Raw genomic sequence first — 5,875 nt, 5'->3', positions numbered from 1 at the left:
GATGATGATTACTGTTCACAGGAATGCCTGCAATTAAAACTAACATAATGACAAAAAACAAACAAAAAACTGTTGTTTTCTGCTGTATGGATTTTCTTAAGCAAGATATAAAATTAAAATCTTCTTCTGTATCAGTCATGATTGATTCACCTTAATACAGTTGTAATATTGCACATCCACAGTACCTTAAGGGACAAAAAACCTCATTATTAGATTTGAGGAGGATGAGAACACATTTACATGATGATATAATCAGCGATGCAAAGTCACTCCTGTTGACATTTCCATGAATTTCCATTTTGGATTTGAGCAACAAGCCAAAGGACAGTGGGGAGGTTTCTTCAAACACTCTGGATATTTACAGTTAACAAAGATCTCTGCAAAGACTGTAAGTACTGAAGTGTTACTAAACTTAGAAAACAAACTTTATAAACTCTTGATATGATGATTCATTATTACTCAATTTTCTACTTTTTTGCATGTTACAGACCATGGCACATGTGATTCATCTATCATTACTGCAGCTAGGTATGTTTATTGTTATAACAGTAACTTGTAATTTAAAAGATTACTTAAAAGGTCATAGGTTAGATCTAGCCATGCAGATCCATTTTAACACATTTCTATTTCACTATCTATTTCTTTATGTTCTTCATTCTATTTACCAATGCATTAAACAAACAAATGTGTCTATATATAATAAAACAAAGATGTTTTTAAAGTACATAAATAAATACATTTGCACTTGGAGAGAGATCTAACAGACAGTGGCACTGATCCCATCGCTTGGCTCTTTCTATGGCATGGGAACGTTTTGGCAAAAAGGAAAATGGAAGAAAGGACAATGAAAAAAGAATAGTTACAAAAATACTGACTTTTGTACATGTTTTGTTTATATTTTTCTTACATCTGTGAATTATTTTATATTTATTGTAGAAGAAGAAAATTATCACTTTAGCAAACACCTAAATGGAAACTGTCCTCAGACCTGATGTGATCTTCCTGTGTTACAGCAGTGAGCCTGCTGCCCTGTTTTTCAACACCAAACTCTGCATATGGAAAAATCAAAATCACTCCCTGTGATCGGTGCCCTGTTGGAGGCATTATTAACCAAAATTGCAACTGCATAGATGGCAAATGGATTTTGAAATTTGAATGCGGTGGTCCCAAAGTTAACCAAGTCACACTGGAAGCCACTAAACTCAGTAACCCTGGGGTGATTTCTAAAACATGTCCTATAATCACATACACAACCAGCAGTTTTCTTTTGACTGTGCAGGTAGAAGCTGGTAAGAAATCTCAACTTCACAGCATATTCTTCCATTGACAGAATATTAGTAGCTTAAACATAATTTTATTCCTGAAATAAAGCAAGAAGTGTCTGCAGCAAATGGATTTTAAAGTATACTTGCTGTAACAATTTATTCACATTTATTTAATTCAGCAAGTACAAAATCTGAAGTGACACAGTAGTTTTTAAAGGCACGTGCCACACCTCTTCATGTGGATTCATTTGTTTTGTTTTCTGCAGGGTGTGTAAAGGTTTCTGATGGTGATAACATTTGTGGAAGTTGCAACAGCGGAGTTACCATTAATCCTCTCAGCCAAAAGCCAACCAACTGTATTTCAGGGTAAATATGTTTTTTGCGCACTGAGCTCTTTAAATATAATACTACAGAAGATGCAGATGTGTTATCTCTTATAGAATTTCTCTCATGTTTGTCCAATGCTTTTTAAACAGCTCTGTATTTTCTATCAACAGAAAAAAGATTGATATCTCAGTGTCTAATCGATTTCCAAAAACAGTAAACATAGATTTTCGAGATGTCCATGAAGTATACAATATTAGTGACTGTATAGATACAGGCAAGTACTTTTGTCAGCACAATCCACCTTTCCTAAAAAAATAAAAAATAAAAAAAATAATTAAAAACTGTATAGTTACAACAGGATTTTTTTTTCTTTTGTAAAACTGAAATATGTTTTTAAAGCTTACATTTTTACATTTTCTTCTTATGTCCAGGTTCAAATCAAAGGCCCTGCAATGTTAGTGTGTCTACAAGGAGTACAGCTACATCAGGTGGAATTTTTTTATATTTCAGCCTGAAAACAGTCATTTTAATATATTTAGTATATGTTAATATATTATAATGCCGTAGACTCAATATATTAATCTATACAAAACATTCCTGACTATCAGGCTGAGTCAGCAGAGCTTTGTATAAATAAGGAGACAGCAGGAAGCTGTGGCCTATTGTAGTGTTAGCACATGTTAAATGTCACTTTGCTTTTTTTGTCTCAAGTTACAAACCTGGAGTTCTACCATGAAAACAAAAGTTGGATTGATGCCTTGGAGCAATGCCAGACAGACTACACCTCCCTGGTTGAAATCACCAACCAAACAGTGAATGATGAAGTGAAAAGTCTCCTGCAAAATGAGACACACCTGGAACGAGGGGTGTGGATTGGCCTGGAACGCTCAGTTTTTGGCAAAGATAAGGAGTGGATGTGGATTTCAAAGTCCAAAGGCATTTATCCTGAGTGGAACAGAAGCATAGCTGACTCAAATAACCACTGTGCAAAGATGATCCTGACTGAGCAACAAGAAATTAAGCTGCTGGATGCCAACTGCCATGACAGACTACCTTTCATCTGTCAAGGTGAGCATTAAAGAACAATCCTGTATAATATTGTTATCAGTTTCATGCTTAAAAAATAAAATAAAATGAAACTTCCATTAAAATGATGTAATTATGATTTGAATTGTAATCATTTCCATTTCCCTTTCTTAAGAATGACTCCTTGACAGTCACATTGTGACAGTTCCTGATCAGGCTTCACTGAACAGTAGATGGATCAACTGAAGGGGCAGCTCTCTTAGAACCTGTGTCAGGTCTTTGCTGGATTTGTGTCCTATCTCATAACAATGTCAGATACTTTTCATCTGTTATAGATCGTCTTTTAAGCCTGCCTCTTGTCATTTTGTTCTCCACTTGTAGAGTTTCCTTATATTTTGTTAAAAGTTCAGCATGCTGTGTAGCAAATAGCTCTTTGGGAATCGCCTTGTTGGTATTAAAATACAACTTAATGGCTGTTAACCTCTGTTATCTTTGGCCTCTCCAACAGAAGGCACCTAGAGGAGTTCCCACATATTATCAGTGTGGTTTGTTATTATCAGTTTGTTGTGCATTTCAGTAGTCACTTGGTCACGGGACTGAATCTGATGTTTTTAAAGGCTTTGTTGGGGGAAAAAAATCGATCATTTGTTTCATGTTTAGTTATAGTTGATTGCTCACCTGGTAAGAATGGTACAGTGGAGTAGATGAAGCTGCATTTTGTTTAGTTTTGTCATATATTCCTTTTATTTGGGGTTTCAGGGTTTAGGGTTTTTACCTTGGTTCTTTTAATATCCTTGTTAATAAATGTTACCTTTATTGCACTGCCTCAAACATGCCACATCATTTTCTGGTGCCTGGCAGTAACAATTACACTGTTTGGGGTCTCAGTGCGACATTTGCTAAACATCATAATCTACTTTAAATATAAGACTGTACTATTTTTAACGTAAAACAGCAATAGTGTATAAACAAATATGAATGTAAATCATCTGAAATATTACTATTATTGTCTTTTTCATTGTGATATATAATTTGTATTGTAACAATTATTTTAATACGATAGATTCTAATTATATATTCAAATATATTGATGAGACTATTTAACCAGTAAGACAATGCAGCAGATGTGAGGTGTGGTCCATAGTTTGTACAACATCTTTCTCTCACTAACTCACTGTAGGGAGTTACAGAGTGGTTTTCCTGCGTAAGCCAGACTTCTGAATTGGCTACCTGGGTGCAGTTTTCTTTACAACTGTGTGCGAAGAAAACTGCAACAGCAAACAGGTTTTTAAAAAATGGAAAAAAATTGTGAAAACATTAAATCATTCAAGTTTCATCAAGAAGTAGTCTCCTATGTCCTTTCTTGCAGGGCAGAACAAGTACAGCTGATACACTTTGTACTTTTTCCATTGCCACAAAAAAGCAAATTCTTCCAGAACAGAACTGGTTTAAATTGGCCTTGGTCTTCCCAAAGTCTTCCACCATCTCTTTCGGTTGTGACTGTAACCTTAGAAAATGTGGTATCGAGGCCGATACCAGATACCGGTATCGGTGCATCCCTAATTTAAAGGGAAAGAAATTCAAATAAAAGCAGCTGGTGTTCTTTCCCCCAAAGTCTGCAAAGTAAGTGAGACCAATAATGACCAAAATAATGTGATTAGGATTTTTGCCATAATTGTTCAGCCTTCGTAATCATAATGCCGTTTGTTCATCCATCTTCTTCCACTTATCTGGGGGCAGTTTGCGGGGGCAGCAGCCTACGCAGACCTCCTTCCAAGCCACCTCCTCCAGCTTTTCTGACCAGCCGCCAGATAGAATCTCTCCAGCGTGTCCTGGGTCTGCCCCGGGGCCTCCTCCCAGTCATTGCCGGGATGACATTTCTTCATCTCCCCCCTAAATCATGGTTCTTAAAGCCAAATCTTATTTTAACAACTGATCACTTTTTAACTTTTCCATAAAGAAAGAGTCCTGAGGAAAAGTATGATAATGTGCTTAATTAAATACTGCATTAAAAATACTGTTTTCATACAGAATTTCAGCTTGCAGCACTTTGATTTGACATTTTAATTGTTAAGCTTTATAGTGAACCCTGCGGTGCAGTGAACATGTGAACAAGAGCTCAGGACTTTTCAGACAAGCTCCAAGTATAACATCTCAATTTTATAAACTATTAACTTTTGATTATGTTTTTGCTAAAATGTAGCAAGCCGGTGCTGTACTCATGTGGGCACCCCAGGCGTTTACTTATACTCTGCAGAGGCGGTGCTCTCTCTGTAACCTGGAAGACCAGTGAGTTGGTTAGTGGCATAGCTTCTTGCAGGTGTGTCAAACATCTCCACACACACACGCTGTGTTCACACTACAAATAAAATGTGACAGTTAATCCTGCCCAGTTCGCACTACCCTGCAGCCATGCGGCACATGGTGCCTGCTCACTCACTGAGCTAAACTAGTGCCCAGTGAAGTTCATAACCTGCTTGGTTCTGCAAAGTTTGAAAGATGAAGCTGAATTATTTGGGGCTGAATCCACTTCCATATCATCTTCAGCACAAGTCGTGAAAGATGAAAAGTAAAATTTACAAATTCATTCATACTCAAGGTTTCTGAAAGGTGTGTGAAGTAATTAAATATAAATAAAATAATCCTGTAATCCAGTTTTATAACATTTGCCTACAATTAAGAAGAGTTATTTATTAATTACTGGAAGGGTCTACAGTAAGTGTAGACAGTGCTTTGTAAATGCAGAGAGAAAGAGATAACACAGCTTAAATTTTTATTTTTTTAATTTACAGGGCACTGAAGTTTTCCTGCATGAGTTTTTTTTTTTTCTAAGGGGGTCCTCTGTGTTGTGCTCCTCATGGTCCTGGTGACTGGTAACTACTGCAACTACCACAAAAGTAGTTTAAGGTAGGTTTTCACTGCAATAACATCACAAGCACACAGGAGTCAGTCATGAAACTTTACACGAGTCACTGTTATTATTTGGGCTACCTTTGTGCTTACATTTGATTCTCCTATTGCGCATTAATCCTGCTGGCATCTTCACACTTCATGGCTCTCTTCTCTTGTGCTCTCTTGCAAACACTCGAGTTTGTGTTCAGGACCTCAAAGAAACACAGTGAACAGAGTCTCATTGTGCACTTTAAAGGTATGGTCAGCAGAACCCAACTAAAAGTAAAGATATAATGATAGAAAACATATCAGAATGAAAAAGTGTACGTGCTTATATCTGTGCTCATATTTCTGCTCAGTGCTTC

General features: G+C 36.5%; 1 long non-coding RNA gene across 1 annotated transcript; it reads left to right on the top strand.

Annotated features, from left to right (window-relative positions):
• Nucleotides 1–335: 335 nt before the first annotated feature.
• LOC102307565 lies at nt 336–4,614 on the top strand. Its single transcript, XR_001336716.2, has 8 exons — nt 336–388; nt 489–528; nt 1,014–1,289; nt 1,532–1,631; nt 1,763–1,866; nt 2,024–2,080; nt 2,304–2,660; nt 2,794–4,614. It is a non-coding gene; the product is annotated as an uncharacterized LOC102307565 (long non-coding RNA).
• The last annotated feature ends 1,261 nt before the right edge of the window (nt 4,615–5,875 follow it).

This window comes from Haplochromis burtoni, unplaced genomic scaffold (assembly GCF_018398535.1).
Source record: "Haplochromis burtoni strain Fernald_Lab_line unplaced genomic scaffold, NCSU_Asbu1 Contig_160, whole genome shotgun sequence".
Classification (NCBI taxonomy): domain Eukaryota; kingdom Metazoa; phylum Chordata; class Actinopteri; order Cichliformes; family Cichlidae; genus Haplochromis; species Haplochromis burtoni.
This window is presented reverse-complemented; position numbering and strand designations above follow the sequence as displayed.